Raw genomic sequence first — 18,740 nt, 5'->3', positions numbered from 1 at the left:
GAAGACTACAACAACAACATGCACTGGTCCTTGTGTTTTGTTATTTTATTATTTATTACAATACCTTGTAATGCCTACATTAAAGGTTATAAGAGTATTTGTCTAATTAATAGTTCTGGTCACCTTCTGGAATAAATCTAGCAGCCTAGTGTGCAGTGTATGTTAAGAGTTGTGTTACAAAGTTTATCATCATCTTATTTCACCTGTTTGGTGATCAGTTGCTTGTTTTTTTAATTAACCTTTGCTGTTGCATTTGCTGTTTTACACCAGGTTTCTAAATTGTTTATATTGTTGTCGTTCCTAGCGTATAAGGCCTTCAGCCGTGATTGTGGTCACTTACCTTAAAATTCTAATTTGGTATTTGTATTTACGCAGTAAGCCTTTAACACCTTATTTGCTGCCATTCCTGGCGTCTGATGCCTTCTGCTGTATTTGTGGCGACTTGCCTTTACTATTTCAATACCTGTAATTTGTAAGTTGCAGCGAGTTTTAAACAATTCTTAATTTATTGCCACTCTTGGCGTGTAAGGACTCCTGCCCAGATCACAGCGGCTTGCTTTAAAACATTATCTGTTGCATCTGTACTTAATGGTGATTTGCTAAATTGTAAGTCACTGAAAACACTATTGTTTACAGTTGTTTATTCCTTCATTAATAACGTGTGGTATTTTTATTTATTGTTGAGTCTGGAATTACTGGTTTAAAATAGATTTGTGTAACTGTAAAAGGCATCCAATAGAAGCTGATTACGGCTCCATCCACAATCGTAACCGAATTCTGCCTTCCCTTGACTACCCGGTTTCATACGTTTTGCACCATTTTACATTGTCGAACGAGTTTTCTGGATAGACAGATTATGAAGCTGTCTTGACCTTGTTTAAGTCTTGCAACAGCTGGGGAGCGTGGCATCGCGGCACGCTGAAGGCTATGTGTCCACCCCCTCCTCCGCCCGAGAGTATTTCTATCGTATGTCAAGCGACAGCAGGAAGTGTATTGCCCTTCCATACAGTCGAATGAGTCAACCAAGTGTGTATCTGTCAGGTGACCACATAAGATTAGTAAACACTGACAGTAGACAAAGATAACAATTTCTGTTTTGAGGACAGTTGTAACACATAGCATGAAAACGTTGAAGACGTGGAGCCACAAGTAGTTGTGAGGGACGTACCACAATTTAAAACGACAGTTCTTTCAAACAGACTTTTGAAAAAGAAAGAGGTCTCTCCTGTCCAGGAAGCAGTATGCTGTATGAAATCGTTTGCCTCATCCAGACACGAATAGACGTTGTTCAGTGAACTAACAGGAAACGAACTGAGGAACGACAAGCAACCAAATTTGGAGATATCTCTTGTTCAACATACACAGTGCTATACTTGGTTTGGAAATCGGACTGTATGAGTTCCAAGCGTACTTTCTACATCAACGTCCTCTTCCTCCATGAGACCAACAGTTCAGGGCGTTACTGCATTTATGCCTCCTCTCCTGCATCTGTAGGAAATCATGAAAACACCGGCAGAAGTGTCTCTGAGAACATTTATACTTACCTCAATAGTGCTTAAAGAGTTCGTAAGCCGTTCTTTCACTTGATTTATTAATATTTATTATATATTTTTGCTACCATAAGGAAATGTCAGTATTTTTTTTCTTGTTTATCACACTCAATTTATATGTTATTTCATAAATATGAATGTTTATCTGTAATTAGTTTATGATTACAAATACCTTCAGAGACTGTACCATGCCGGCGGCGGTGGTCTCGCGGTTCTAGGCGCGCAGTTCGGAACCGCGCGACTGCTACGGTCGCGGGTTCGAATCCTGCCTCGGGCATGGATGTGTGTGATGTCCTTAGGTTAGTCAGGTTTAAGTAGTTCTAAGTTCTAGGGGACTGATGACCACAGCTGTTAAGTCCCATAGTGCTCAGAGTAATTTGAACCATTAGACTGTACCATGGTTTCATGCACTTCATGGACAATCTCTGATACAGCTTGCTTTGAGGTCCTTCTGAACGATTCTACACTTGCTCAATAACGTAGTGTTACTACAAATCTCAGAGAAGGTGGCATAATTTCTCTAAATCTATTTCTTTCTATATTTTCCTGCCTTGGACTCAAATGGGATATACGTTTAGACACATAGTTGGCGACATGTGAAAATTTAGGTCTAGTCATGAGTCATGCACGTATAGACAAACGGTAAGGCGACCACTCGCGACAAGTGGTAAATCATGATTCGAGTGCCGGTTTCACTGTCATCATTCCATCATACAGCTGATGGTAGTCCATATTCGCAACTACGAATACATTTTATGTATTTCATGACGGCTGTTGCCGCATCGTAATTTGGAATAACACACGCGCTGCAATACCGTATCTTATCGTTGACAGACATCTTGTCTGATTCATTTTTCAATTGTTCATGATCATCTGATAACTTTACAGGCACTAAATGAGAGCAACATCTGCAGACAGTCTAAGAGGGCCGCTCAGATTGTCTCCTAAATCTAGACCGAGAATAGCAGTGGGCCTACAATGCTTCCTTGGGGAACGTCATTATTTCTGTTTTTCTCGATGAGTTTCCATCATTTACTGCGAACTGTGACCTTTCTGACAGGAAATCACGAATCCAGTCGCAGAACTAAGACGATACTCCACAGGCACACAGTTTGATTTTGTGAGGAATGGTGTCAAAAGCCTTCAGGAAAAGTAAAAATGTGGAATCAATTTGAAGTCCCCTGTCGATAGCACTCATTACCTCGTGAGAATAACGAGGTAGCTGTGTTTCACAAGATCCATATTTTCTGAATGTGTGTTGGTTGTTCGTCAATAAATCGTTTTCTTCGAGGTAATCCATAATGTCAGAACACAGCATATGTTCCAAAATCTAGTTGCAGATCGACGTTAGCGATATGGGTCTGTAATTCAGCGAATTACTGTTATTTCTTTTCTTGGGTATTGGTGTGATTTGTACAATTTTCTGGTCTTTAGTACCCATCTTTTGACGAGTCAGCAGTTGTATATGATGGCTAATTATGGAGCTATTGTGTCAGTATACTCTGAAAGGTACCGGACTGGTATACAATTTGGGCCGGAGCGTGTCTACGTCTAAGTTACGTTGGCAGTTGTTCTTGATTGGAATTCTGGAATATTTATTCCGTCTTTCTTGGTGAAGGACTTTCGGAAACCTGTGTGTAATAACTCTGCTTTAGTGCCACTGTCATCAGTAACATAAGTACTGTCATTGCGCGGTGAAGGTATTGGTTTTCCGCTTAAATGCAATATAGAAGTATGCTATAACACTGACGGCACGAATCAAGATACCGGTCAACTGACCTGGAAAAGTGCAAGTTTTGATGCATTTGCCCGAAGTGATGTAGGGAAATCACAGAAAACCTGAATCAGAGTGGCTGGACGCGTGGTTGAAACGTCGTCCTGCCGAATGCGAGCCAGTGTATTAACCACTGCGCCATCTCCCTCGGTAGTGTGAAGTTTAAAAAAAGTGCAAGTTGTGCAGTGCTAAGAAAATACTTTAGTAACCATTATAATGAAGCATCCAACGACAATACGGTATGTTCTTTTGCCTAAAATGAAAGAGGCCAACAAGTGCACTTTGTCATCAAAAGTATCCGGACATCTGGCTGAAAATGATACCACTCATTTGCTGAAAATATTAATTCCTAAATCATGATCAGTATTTTATAAGCATATGTTGGTTTTTAATTATTTATAAAGAAATATGCTATCTACTCATTAAGGTATTCAAAGGTGAATGATATATAGATTAAAATTAAATTTAGCAATGTGACTTGTGAATCAGTTCTTAAACGAATGTTTTAAGTCTGTAATGCAAACATAGCTGGCAACATTTTCAGTGTTTTAGTCAGTTCAGACACTTTATGATGTGTGGCTGCCAAACAGTGGCACAGGGCGTGGGGCGTGGGACCCTCCCCTCTCCCTTCCCCTTTTTCACTTCCCCCTCCATGGCCTTATTACGTGCATCCGCATTGGAGCTGATGTGACATTTCCTGGTATGGCCGTGGAATTAATGAAGTGCTGATCCTGATATGACGTGTATAACTATCTCAGCTGTAATATTACACGCCGAGCGAGGTGGCGCAGTGGTTAGCACACTGGACTCGCATTCGGGAGGACGACGGTTCAATCCCGCGTCCGGCCATCCTGATTTAGGTTTTCCGTGATTTCCCTAAATCGCTCCAGGCAAATGCCGGGATGGTTCCTCTGAAAGGGCACGGCCGACTTCCCTCCCTGTCCTTCCCTACTGCGATGAGACCGATGACCTCGCTGTTTGGTCTCTTCCCCCAAACAATACAATACAATGTAATATTACTGTGCTCGTTCTCTCCGTTACCCATTACTACTAAAACTCACACATGACAAGCAAAACCTGTCAACTTTCAATCTTAAACCTCCAGCTGCACTGCAAATTAGGATGTGGCTGCAATTAAGATCTTGTATTCTCACTCATTGGCTTCAGTTCACACTCAGGTTGTTTCCTTCCAACATACCTAGATCTTGCACTCGGCTACAGATCAGTCTTTCACCAATACTTTCATTCCAGAAAATGATTATTGGTGCAAAATAAATGTTGTCAGTGTTGTGTTCTATCTTTGTTTGCTCGTGTACAACGTGAGACACCATATATTATTACATCACGGTCAAGGCTGACGTCTGGTATCAGTACTTTCAACCGACACCAAAATTTTTCAGGATGGTTTACACTGTATCGGAGCTCTAATGCCACAGGTATCTCTCCATTTCAGTCCATATGATTTTTGGCGTTATGATGTCATGATTATGTAGAGTGAACAATGGTCATGTATTATTTCTGATGGGCTGCCATCAGTAGTCATTTGCTCCTGATGAAGACGATGACAGTAATAATTGAAAACTCGACTTCTTACTCTGATTATGTGCACCAAGGGTATCGAGACTTGAGCGAGCAGTAGCAGCTTCAGGTCACAAAAACTGACAACGACCAGGAGAGCGGTGTGCTGACCCAACTCTCCCGTGAGAGTGCATCCAGTGACGCCATTCAGCTGATGATGAAACGGCGGTCGTCGGTACTGTTGGGCCTTCTGAGGCCTGTTTGGAGAGAGTTTGTGGGATCCGTGTGGATTTGGATACTGAGTTCTGTGTATTGATTTGTATTTTCCAATTTCTGTTTTTAACGTTACGCAGCGTGTACATATCCTCACAGATACCGAAATTGTAAAAATTCTTGCACTTGCTTAAGATTAGTAACAGTCGATATTTCAAGCGTTGTTTGGATTTTTTATAGCAGTTGAAGTTGGTGCAACATTATTTACGACAAATAACCGGCTGGTAATTAAAACTACATCATGAAGGCAGTTAGTGGAAAATTCAGATTGCCATGAAGTATACAGGGTGAGTCACTTAACATTACCGCTGGATGTATTTCGTAAACCACATCAAATACTGACGAATCGATTCCACAGACCGAACGTGAGGAGAGGGGCTAGTGTAATTGATTAATACCAACCATAAAAAAATGCACGGAAGTATGTTTTTTAACACAAACCTACGATTTTTTTAAATAGAACCCCGTTAGTTTTGTTAGCACATCTGATCATATAAACAAATAAGTAATCAGTGCCGTTTGTTGCACTGTAAAATGTTAATTGCATCCGGAGATATTGTAACCTAAAGTTGACGCTTGAGTACTACTCCTCCGCTGTTCGGTCGTGTGTATCGGAGAGCACCGAATTACGTAGGGGTCCAAAGGGAACGGTGATGGACCTTAGGTACAGAAGAGACTGGAACAGCACATTACGTCCACATGCTAACATCTTTTTATTGGTCTTTTTCACTGACGCACATGTACATTACCATGAGGGGTGAGGTACACGTACACACGTGGTTTCCGTTTTCAATAACGGAGTGGAATAGAGTGGGTCCCGACTTGTCAGGCCAATAGATGTTCAATGTGGTGGCCATCATTTGCTGCACACAATTGCAATCTCTGGCGTAATGAACGTCGTACATGCCGCAGTACATCTGGTGTAATGTCGCCGCAGGCTGCCACAATACGTTGTTTCATATCCTCTGGGGCTGTAGGCACATCACGGTACACATTCTCCTTTAACATACCCCACAGATAGAAGTCCAGAGGTGTAAGATCAGGAGAACTGGCTGGCCAATTTATGCGTCCTCCACGTCCTATGAAACGCCCGTCGAACATCCTGTCAAGGGTCAGCCCACTGTTAATTGCGGAATGTGAAGGTGCACCATCATGCTGATACCACATAAGTCGACGCGTTTCCAGTGGGACATTTTCGAGCAACGTTGGCATATCATTCTGTAGAAACGCGATGTATGTTCCAGCTGTTTGAGCCCCTGCAATGAAGTGAGGACCAATGAGGTGGTCGCCAATGATTCCGCACCATACATTTACAGTCCACGGTCGCTGTCGCTCTACCTGTCTGAGCCAGCGAGGATTGTCCACGGACCAGTAATGCATGTTCCGTAGACTCACTGCCCCGTGGTTTGTGAAACCCGCTTCATCGGTAAACAGGTAGAACTGCAACGCATTCTCTGTTAATGCCCATTGACAGAATTACACTCGATGATTAAAGTCATCACCATGTAATTGCTGATGTAGCGACACATGAAACGGATGAAAGCGGTGACGATGCAGTATGCGCATGACACTACTTTGACTCAGTCCACCGGCTCTCGCAATGTCCCGTGTACTCATGTGTGGGTTCATGGCAACAGCAGCTAACACACCAACTGCACCCGCTTCTCCTGTGACGGGCCTGTTACGGACCCGTTTGCGCACTACGACCATACCTGTTGCATACATTTGGCGGTAGATGTTTTGCAATGTGCGGCACGTTGGATGCTCTCCGTTCGGGTACCGTTCTGCATAAACCCTGCAGGCTTCAGCTGCATTTCGTCGACACTCGCCATAGATGAGTATCATGTCCGCCTTTTCAGAGTTCGAATACACCATGGTCACAGTTCCTACAACACTACACTATCACAGACGTCTGGTAACACGGTGTACTACAGTTGGTCTGCGTGCGGTGACGAATGCAGAATAACAATAGCAGCAAGCGCTACATGCGGACACTGCGACAGCTAGACCAAACCACAACAGTGCACTACAGCCACACTCATAAACACGTCGTCATCGTAAACATGTCCCTGCAGATGCTGCTCGCCGACCGTGGCCCGTGTTTGTTACAACACGCAACTGAACGTCGGAGGGTTCAAGCGTCAACTTTAGGTTGCAATATCTCCGGATGTAATTAACATTTTACAATGCAACAAACGGCACTGATTACGTATTTGTTTAAATGTTCAGATGTGCTAACAAAACTAACGTGGTTCCATTTAAAAACGTAGGTTTGTGTTAAAAAACATACTTCTTTGCATTTTTGTATGGTTTGTATTAAACAATTACACTAGCCCCTCTCCTCACGTTCGGTCTGTGGAATCGATTCGTCAGTATTTGATGTGGTTTACGAAATATATCCAGCGGTAACGTTAGGTGACTCACCCCGTATACTATGTCTCGGATATGAAGGTCATTAGCATTTCACAGAAACCTGCTGAAGTAGGCAGGAGTAAACTAAATTCTCGATTCTACGTTACGTGTGAATGGTCGTGTTATACTTTGTGTAAGTATGAGAAATATCTACCAGCGCTATGTCTGGACTTGACAGTGGTAGGATCATGGCCTGCATATATATGATATATGGTCCTGCTCATGATAGCCGGTGTCCCATGACTGCTGCGTGAAAATAGAACCAATAGGTTCAGCAGGGCCATACTGACCGACACGCAGGATCTCAATGGCTCCACATGACTAGCACCTGAGTGGACAGACAGATTGTTTGCTTCCCTATGCAGGATCATACAGCCATGTCACATAACTTGAGGAAGGAAATGGGCTTGTATGCGGCAAGACAAGTAGCCACACAGACAGTGCAATGACGTCTGGAGTGCCTGCATCTTCCTTTGACGTGTCAGCAGGGATATGCAAGCTGACACTGGTGCACCTATGGACAACAGTGGGCGCAGGAGTGTTATGATGACGTTTTTTCCGAGGAGCCCCAGTCGTGAGTGCAGGGTCATGATGGACATACCCACATGTAGAGACTACAAGGAGAATCAACATTACTTAATTGCATTGACCTTCATCATTTGGGCCAGCATTAGGTGTGTTGGTGTGGGGAGGCACTGGATACACATATATGGTAATTTGAACAGCAGCCCTTAAATTTGGACTAGCTAAGGCTATTGGTCCGGCCCTATCTTTGAGGTTCCCATGATGGTAAGTGTGAACAAAATAACGCTCTTGGTGTCATCACGTACCTTGACATACAGGATGTTCGGCTGATGCTCTGGTCAGTATTTCTTTCGAGATGTATCAATCATTTAAAACATCTTGTCATGAGTTGCCGAAAGACTGTCATGCCTCCATTCAGCAGCTACTACAACAGACAAAATCTTGCGTAGAACAAAGGCAGTATGGTGTCACATAATGTAATTTATCATGCAAGCTCAGTTAGACTCGGTGCCCAGATTGGTTAGATATATTCTTGCTTCGTGAAGTGTCAGCTCTGTTAATAAATTTCACCGTCTGCACAGCGCCAAATAGCCTAGAAATTTAAGAATATTTTCTCTCAAACATAATGTACACACACAACAAGTAAAATTTCGTTACTTGTTCCCTTTCCTGGTGTTGGCTTTTTAATGGCCAGCGGCGTACTTGCAAGCTGTGGGGTTCCAACTACTCATTGTTCCCACGCACACATTCATTCAGCTGCCTCTAGCAGTGGGTTTTATACAGGCCAAACTGCCCTCAAATATCATGCGCAGGAATTTCAAATTCTCTCGCTCGGGTGTGTGAAATCTGTTAGCCTTATATAAAAATTGGAAAGGACCTTTTTGTCTCAAATTTAAGGTAGCTACGTTTTGTACTGGAATACGTTTTCGTTGGAGGCCGCAGCTTTCGATTTATTCAAGAAAAACGCATTTCGGGGTCACATTTTTCTTTAATTCGTAAACCACGGCAGCGAAAACGCAGGCCAGTACAGAATTTAACTACATTAAATTTGCTACAAAAATGCCCTGTTCATTTTTTCTTTAGGATTAATAGTTTACACGTAGCGAGCGAGACAATATGATAATTAGAAGGAGTTGCAGGTTGCATAAAACGCAGGAGTATGGGCAGCTGAATCACGCTGTTTGCAGGGTGCTTTGAGTATAAATGAAGATACTTTTATTGGTGAATGAGGACAGTGTCGTGAACAACATTACATTAGCATTCATTTCAGATGCAGGCTAATAACTGCAGCTGTAAGGAGTAGTACGTTTTTTGGTTAGTTAATTTGGAATTGATGCTTATTTTCCCATGGGCAGCAGGTCAGGTGCTGAAATATGGATGCGTGATCGCAAAACGGTTTATACTGATAGGCATAGTCCATTTAGTGGTGTGGTTACGATCGTGCAGAAAACATTAGGTAGTTCAAAAAATGGTTCAAATGGCTCTGAGCACTATGGGACTCAACTGTTGTGGTCATAAGTCCCCTAGAACTTAGAACTACTTAAACCTAACTAACCTAAGGACATCACACACATCCATGCCCGAGGCAGGATTCGAACCTGCGACCGTAGCGGTCGTGCGGTTCCAGACTGTAGCGCCTTTAACCGCTCGGCCACTCCGGCCGGCTACATTAGGTAGTAAACTATCTAAAATGCTTGAGAGAAGACTTCTAGAGGCAGAGAAAAAACAACTAACGCAATAAAGTGGATACATATTAAGGCACCAAAGATCACAATACAGTATCTGCATCCTGTATATACGGTATGTCATAGGAGGAACGATCGGAGTTCAGGAATATGACGGGAACAATCATTAGAAGCAAAGAAATGTGTAGTAAATATGGGCTCAAAAGTGCGTGGCTCACACCTGTGAACAGCTGTTCATCTTCGCTACTGTGAAACACGTCTGTTCAGGAGAAACGTCAGAAGAATCGTTGAACGAACTTCGGCCGAAGAACGCGAGACAGAAGCCAACATGCAAGATACCAACAAGTGGTCACGAAAGCCTTAACAATTTTGTAGTTCTGCATTTGTTAGGGGCTACACCGTAAGTTGACAGATCACACTGAACATAAAGTACTGTGATAAAAGTGTACATATTTCGTCTGAGGGTTGTTTCATTACTCTTTGTTGCCTGTTGAATACTTCGGTTATTGCATATTACCGGCTTCTTCACTGTTGTGAAGATATTTTCACAGAAGCGAGTGTGACCGCGGTAACAATACACAGCAACGGGACGCCGGAGACCGTCGACACCTTGTACTAAAATACTCAAGAGGTATCCGTGAACGCTCTCGAAAGTTTGTAGGTTCACCCTGTATGTATATAAGAATAGCAAAATGGGGATATATTGGAAATATCAATGTATTATTAAACACTGTTAGCACTTTGACTCTCATTCAGGAAGACGACGGTTCAGACCAGCGTCCGCCCATCCTGATTTATTTTTTCCATGATTTCCCTAAATCGCTTCAGGGAAATGCCACGAGGGTTCCTTTGAAAGGGCACGGCCAACTTCCTTCCCCATCTTTTCCAAATCTATTGAGACCGGTGATATCGCTATTTGGTCACCTCCTATAAATCAACCAACCAACCAAAAGATTGTACATAGTATATCCAGATCACATTGTAGGTAATATTTTGGTAATTTAAAATCAGCTAGTTCACATCATCTACATCTACATTTACATTTATACTCCGGAAATCACCCAACGGTGTGTGGCGGAGTGCAGTTTACGTGCCACTGTCATTACCTCCCTTCCCTGTTCCAGTCTCGTATGGTTCGCGGGACGAACGACTGCCGGAAAGCCTACGTGCGCGCTCGAATCTCTCTAGGGAGGTATAAGTAGGGGGGAAGCAATATGTTCGATACCTCATCCAGAAACGCACCCTCTCGAAACCTGGACAGCAACCTACACCGCGATGCAGAGCGCCTCTCTTGCAGAGTCTGCCACTTGAGTTTGCTAAACATCTCCGTAACGCTATCACGCTTACCAAATAACCCTGTGACGAAACGCGCCGCTCTTCTTTGGAACTTCTCTATCTCCTATGTCAACCCGACCTGGTACGGATCCCACACTGATGAGCAATACTCAAGTATAGGTCGAACGAGTGTTTTGTAAGCCACCTCCTTTGTTGATGGACTACATTTTCTAAGGACTCTCCCAATGAATCTCAACCTGGCACCTGCCTTACCAACAATTAATTTCATATGATCATTCCACTTCAAATAGTTCCGTACGCAAACTCCCAGATATTTTACAGAAGAAACTGCTACCAGTGTTCGTTCCGCTATCATATAATCATACAATAAAGGATTCTTCTTTCTATGTATTCGCAATACATTACATTTGTCTATGTTAAGGGTCAGTTGCCACTCCCTGCACCAAGTGCCTATCCGCTGCAGATCTTCCTGCATTTCGTTGCTACTTCTCTGTATACTACAGCACCATCCGCGAAAAGCAGCATGGAACTTCCGACACTCTCTACTAGGTCATATATATATATATATATATATATATATATATATATATATATATATATATATATTGCATAGTTCCATCGAATCTCCTTATTGGGCATATTATAGCCATGTGCTAGATGGTTTGAGGCACGTTGTGACGGCCGCAGAATGGATTTACAGATTTTCCCCACTTGTGAAGCCAGAATTGACATCTTCCATGGTTTACCCCAGTTCTGTTTAAAGATACCCCTTCCCTTCTTCCTAAACTGGAAACAGGAGGAGCTCTGCATGAATCGTCGACTAAACCTAGGTGGTCAGGAAATGAAGAGGTCCACTCTTCAGGCCAGGTCAGCTTCGATTTGTAGAGTTTGTCTCCAGCTTTTCATGATTTGTTCCTTGATCGCAATTTGTCCTGTTTCTGGAGTATACAGACCTGATGTAAGAGCGGTTTGACGTTACTACGATACTTGTGTCATTACGATATGCAGTGCTTGTGTTGTTACACAATACGACGCAATGTTCCTTCTAACATGTATGTATATCCGAAGGAGCATTGCATCATTCTTCTTAAGAGCGCAGGCACGGCAACATCGTATGTGTCCGGTGACACCAGGCAGCTACTTTCAGACAAAGTGTCCGCCCCTTACGGGAATTTCATGATTTGTGTAGGAGTACAGGTTGTGACGCTCGAACGACGACCTATGGAAGTTTGGGCCTGGCTGTGAGTCGCGCACGGAGAGCCAAGGCTGTTAGTGCCATCGCTCGCGTTAAATCCAGGTTCGAATTCCGGTCGGGCAGAAAGTTTCATTGTCGTTAATCCCTTATACGGCCGATGGTTGTTCATAATCAGCGACTTAAACCTAACTTGAAGAAATCTTAGGTAAGCTGCTGCCAACTAGATAATCAAAGAGTCAACTACGTACCTCAAATGAAATTTTACTACCAAAAACTAAAGCACAATCCTTGCCTAAAATAACTGGTTCAGATGGTTCTGAGCACTATGGGACTTAACAGCTATGGTCATCAGTCCCCTAGAATAGAACTACTTAAACCTAACTAACCTAAGGACAGCACACAACACCCAGTCATCACGAGGCAGAGAAAATCCCTGACCCCGCCGGGAATCGAACCCGGGAACCCGGGCATGGGAAGCGAGAACGCTACTGCACGACCACGAGCTGCGGACTAAAATAACTGGGCGTCACGACGAACCGAACACTGACACATAAACAACACCTACACTCCTGGAAATGGAAAAAAGAACACATTGACACCGGTGTGTCAGACCCACCATACTTGCTCCGGACACTGCGAGAGGGCTGTACAAGCAATGATCACACGCACGGCACAGCGGACACACCAGGAACCGCGGTAATGGCCGTCGAATGGCGCTAGCTGCGCAGCATTTGTGCACCGCCGCCGTCAGTGTCAGCCAGTTTGCCGTGGCATACGGAGCTCCATCGCAGTCTTTAACACTGGTAGCATGCCGCGACAGCGTGGACGTGAACCGTATGTGCAGTTGACGGACTTTGAGCGAGGGCGTATAGTGGGCATGCGGGAGGCCGAGTGGACGTACCGCCGAATTGCTCAACACGTGGGGCGTGAGGTCTCCACAGTACATCGATGTTGTCGCCAGTGGTCGGCGGAAGGTGCACGTGCCCGTCGACCTGGGACCGGACCGCAGCGACGCACGGATGCACGTCAGGATCGTAGGATCCTACACAGTGCCGTAGGGGACCGCACCGCCACTTCCCAGCAAATTAGGGACACTGTTGCTCCTGGGGTATCGGCGAGGACCATTCGCAACCGTCTCCATGAAGCTGGGCTACGGTCCCGCACACCGTTAGGCCGTCTTCCGCTCACACCCCAACATCGTGCAGCCCGCCTCCAGTGGTGTCGCGACAGGCGTGAATGGAGGGACGAATGGAGACGTGTCGTCTTCAGCGATGAGAGTCGCTTCTGCCTTGGTGCCAATGATGGTCGTATGCGTGTTTGGCGCCGTGCAGGTGAGCGCCACAATCAGGACTGCATACGACCGAGGCACACAGGGCCAACACCCGGCATCATGGTGTGGGGAGCGATCTCCTACACTGGCCGTACACCACTGGTGATCGTCGAGGGGACACTGAATAGTGCACGGTACATCCAAACCGTCATCGAACCCATCGTTCTACCATTCCTAGACCGGAAAGGGAACTTGCTGTTCCAACAGGACAATGCACGTCCGCATGTATCCCGTGCCACCCAACGTGCTCTAGAAGGTGTAAGTCAACTACCCTGGCCAGCAAGATCTCCGGATCTGTCCCCCATTGAGCATGTTTGGGACTGGATGAAGCGTCGTCTCACGCGGTCTGCACGTCCAGCACGAACGCTGGTCCAACTGAGGCGCCAGGTGGAAATGGCATGGCAAGCCGTTCCACAGGACTACATCCAGCATCTCTACGATCGTCTCCATGGGAGAATAGCAGCCTGCATTGCTGCGAAAGGTGGATATACACTGTACTAGTGCCGACATTGTGCATGCTCTGTTGCCTGTGTCTATGTGCCTGTGGTTCTATCAGTGTGATCATGTGATGTATCTGACCCCAGGAATGTGTCAGTAAAGTTTCCCCTTCCTGGGACAATGAATTCACGGTGTTCTTATTTCAATTTCCAGGAGTGTATATAATACTGCAACATGGACAATAACGAAGAATAAAGCCTTCGGCCCTTGCCTTGGTCTATCCATTTGCAGACTATTGCTTTGCTGTGTGGTACAACAGCGCACACTGCTGAAGTTGCCACCCACCTGCACAATGCAATGGGCACAACAACAGGCTCCATCAAGCTGACACCTCTGAAATAATTGTCAGCGTATCCAACATCTATTCCCCTCATGTCCGAAGACAAACAGCTCTCGTAAGAGAATGGCAGCAGTGTTTGTTCAGGTAATGCAGATCCTTCGTGCATGTACCTATGTGTGTGTGTGTGTGTGTGTGTGTGTGTGTGTGTGTGTGTGTGAGTGTGTGTGTGTGTGTGTGTGTGTGTGTCATTATAATACAGATGTAATACCTAATTTTTTTTGCCAGATATGCCCATTGTAAGTATGTTGTGCTTGTTTTATTCTGTAAATCTTTAGATACAATGTATTAATTAGAAATGTAGTATATGTTGTAAGCTGTATAAATTATTCTGTATTATGATGTAAGTATCCTGGGTTAATGTTGTGGTGTCACCGCTAGCCACCACACTGGCAAGGTTGTAGGCTTCAAATCGGCCGCGGTCCGTCAGTACACGTCGGACCCGCGAATCGCCACTGTCGACGGTAGCAGACCGAGCGCCGCCACTCGGCTGGTCTTACGAGACAAGCTAGCGCACTGCCCGGTTCTACAGCCGACTTTAATAGGAGCGGTGCACTCGGTATAGCTTCAGAGATCTCATTTGCAGAGACGCTAGTTAGCATAGCCTTCAGCTAAGTCAGTAGCTACGACCTAGCCAGGCACCACATAGTTTATGCATTGACAATTGATCTGTATGTGTGAAGCAATCAGAATTGTAAAGAAGTATTCGCAGTTCAGTCTATAACTGCACTTGTAAATATTATTGTACAATGTCAACATCTGAATTAAAGCTAAGTGTTTAATGATATTCTTGTCTACTAACTTCCTAATCACCTAAGATGTAGCCGGCCGAAGTGGCCGTGCGGTTAAAGGCGCTGCAGTCTGGAACCGCAAGACCGCTACGGTCGCAGGTTCGAATCCTGCCTCGGGCATGGATGTGTGTGATGTCCTTAGGTTAGTTAGGTTTAACTAGTTCTAAGTTCTAGGGGACTGATGACCTCAGCAGTTGAGTCCCATAGTGCTCAGAGCCATTTGAACCATTTTTTTGAACCTAAGATGTTCCAGATACACCCCGTCAAGTATAGTTCATTGATCCTCACGTCAGCCTACGTCATCAACGCGTGCAATTAATGGCCACACCTCGTGATCATACTAAGGGTCAAATTGCGTGACTCAGCCGGGTCGCCCTTTTCCCATGAGGCTTCATATATAAAAAATGCCTCTTTTTGTTTCGTACTTTACATGATTGATGGCACAGTTCTGTGTATTAAAAGTAATTTCCATGTAAGTAGAAAGCGGAGGAGTAGAATATGTTAATTATATGGACACCCTAGCTGCAAACGGGCGTTGATGTACTTCGTTGGGGACGTGTTGAAAATGTGTGCCCCGACAGGGATTCGAACCCGGGATCTCCTGCTTACCTGGCAGACGCTCTATCCATCTGAGCCACCGCGGGCACAGAGGATAGTGCGTCAGCCATGTAAGCAGGAGATCCCAGGTTCGAGTCTCGGTCGGGGCACACATTTTCGACATGTCCCCAATGAAGTACATCAACGCCTGCTTGCAGCTAGGGTGTCCATTTCTAGCAAAGCTGCATGGTCATCCACGGTAACTGTTCTTTCGGGAACAGATACTACCGTCATATATAGTTAAAATATGGCTTCCCAGCCATTGACCTTCTTGTGCGAACGCACACGCTATGCCCGAACTCGTACGGGACTTGGTAGATTAATCTGCCACGAGTAATGAGTATGATGGGCAAACATCTATTAGGCGCACTACGAATGTAGTGGTGTGGACATGTTGGGAATGTGGACCTCACGGGGAGCGTGCAAGGGATAAGTCCATGCAGACGCACTATCCTCTGTGCCCGCGGTGGCTCAGATGGATAGAGCGTCTGCCATGTAAGCAGGAGATCCCGGGTTCGAGTCCCGGTCGGGGCACACATCTTCAACACGTCCCCAATGAAGTACATCAACGCCTGTTTGCAGCTAGGGTGTCCATTTAATTATCATTTCATTTCTAGCAAAGCTGCATGGTCATCCACGGGAACTGTTCTTTCGGGAACAGATAAAAGAATATGTTGTTTATTAGATAATTTCTACAGTTTCTTTTCAGATACGATTACCCAGTCGAAAATCAAATTCATTAGGCATACGTGCTCACGTTCATATTATTACATTAATCAATTAGTAAGGGAGGGAAGAGGGGGGTTATAAATGCAGTTTCGGCGCTTATGAAGTCTTTGGAGCCTACAGTCGGAGCTACGTCATCTGCATATGTGACTTTCCTTGAAATAGTTTCTAGAAGATTTGCAGTGTAAATGCTGCAGGTATGGGAAAAGCCGACCAGTTTAGTTCTGAATAACCAGTATCTTTCTGTATTTGTTTAGTATCGGTTATAACAGGTACTTTTTCCCTTTTTACTAATAAACAGGTAAGAAAATCGATATACCAGTCATCGATGGCAGAAATGCTATAATTTTTGGTATTTAAATACATCTTTTTTTAAAGAAACGAGTAATTTTTATTCTTAAAACTTCCATTGCTTTGAAACATCGCGTTATTACAGAAAATGGCAAAAGCGATCAGTGATATTTTAGTAACAATGCCGAAAGAAACGGGCAATAAACACATAACATAAGAATTGGTGCATCACTGCTGAGACAATACTGTACCGGTTACTTTGTGGCGGTACACACGTTAATGCAGTCAGTGAGACTTGAACCATCTGGTCTATACAGTAGGTTTTCGCTGTCGTCGTCGAGCGCTAGTTGTATTATAGAATGGCACTATCCCTACTCTGGGAGTACCTACGGAATGCAAAGCCTTATTTGCTTCAAAAGATTAAGAACAGGGGGAGCCACAACAAATGTGCGACAACGTATAAGGAGAAAACTTAAAACTTAACAATTCATTCGTAGTCTACATTAAAATAGAAACTAGCTGATCTGATGCCTGCGTCTACATAATATGCCTTATCTGCTTGCAGCTTTTGAAACGGACAAATTAACATGAAAGATAGTTTTTCAACTACAGTTTTCATCTTCTGGCGCTGGCCATTCATAGTGCCCAAATAGTGATGTGATCCTCGATTGCAGCATGATTTTTGAGCAAAGTATCAAAAAATTAGGAACAGTAGGAGAATACTGCTAGTTGTTTTCTAGTGTTCAACCACTTACCACCTTTCGGTAAAAGCAGCGAACGGTGGACGGATTAACTTTTCTTTTATTTGCCTCTTAATTTGATATTTCGTTTCTATGTATCTTGAAACTGAGAGAGTCAAAAATTTTCAATCTTTATTCGATTTCGGTGTTTATTGCAGGAGATAAAAGGAATAAAACATCAAAAACCGTTTATTTCGGAAACCGGTTATTTTGAGTGGTTTCAACGGTGTGGTTAAACTGGCGTCGAAAGGCGCTGTTCTTGAGGACAATATTATGGAAATAGAAGAGGATGTAGATGAAGATGAAATGGTAGATATGATACTGCGTGAAGAGTTTGACAGAGCACTGAAAGACCTAAGTCGAAACAAGGCCCCGGGAGTAGTCAACATTCCATTAGAACTCCTGATAGCCTTGGGAGAGCCAGCTCTAACGAAACTCTTCCGTCTTGTGAGCAAGATGTATGAGACAGGCGAAATACCCTCAGACTTCAAGAAGAATATAATAATTCCAATCCTACAGAAAGCAGGTGATAACAGATGTGAAAATTACCCATCAGTTTAATAAGCCACGGCTGCAAAATACTAACACGAATTCTTTACAGACGAATGGAAAATCTGGTAGAAGCGGACCTCGGGGAAGATCAGTTTGGATTCCGTAGAAATGTTGGAACGCGGGAGGCAATACTGACCCTACGACTTATCTTAGAAAATAGATTAAAGAAAGGCAAACGTACGTTTGTAGCATTTGTAGACTTAGAGAAAGCTGTTGACAATGTTGATTGGAATACTCTCTTTCATATTCTGAAGGTGGCAGGGGTAAAATACAAGGAGCGATAGGCTATTTACAATTTGTACAGAAACCAGATGGTAATTATAAGAGTCAAGGGGCATAAGAGGGAAGCAGTGGTTGGTAGGGAGTGAGACAGAGTTGTAGCCTATCCCCGATGTTATTCAATCTGTATACTGAGCAAGAAGTAAAGGAAAGAAAAGAAAAGTTTGGAGTAGGTATTAAAATCCATTGAGAAGAAATAAAAACTTTGAGGTTGGCCGATGACATTGTAATTCTGTCAGAGACAGCAAAGGAACTGGAAGAGCAGCTGAACGGAATGGACAGTGTCTTGAAAGGAGGATATAAGATGAACATGAACAAAAGCAAAACGAGGATAATGAAATATAGTCGAATTAAATCAGGTAATGCTGAGG

At 44.0% G+C, this 18,740-nt stretch overlaps 2 non-coding genes across 2 annotated transcripts; one reads left to right on the top strand and one right to left on the bottom strand.

Annotated features, from left to right (window-relative positions):
• Positions 1–15,754: 15,754 nt before the first annotated feature.
• On the bottom strand, positions 15,755–15,829 carry Trnat-ggu. The gene has a single exon. It is a non-coding gene; the product is annotated as a tRNA-Thr (tRNA).
• Positions 15,830–16,240: 411 nt separating this feature from the next.
• On the top strand, positions 16,241–16,315 carry Trnat-ugu. Its single transcript has one exon. It is a non-coding gene; the product is annotated as a tRNA-Thr (tRNA).
• The last annotated feature ends 2,425 nt before the right edge of the window (positions 16,316–18,740 follow it).

This window comes from Schistocerca piceifrons, chromosome 3 (genome assembly GCF_021461385.2).
Source record: "Schistocerca piceifrons isolate TAMUIC-IGC-003096 chromosome 3, iqSchPice1.1, whole genome shotgun sequence".
Taxonomy (NCBI): Eukaryota; Metazoa; Arthropoda; class Insecta; order Orthoptera; family Acrididae; genus Schistocerca; species Schistocerca piceifrons.
This window is presented reverse-complemented; position numbering and strand designations above follow the sequence as displayed.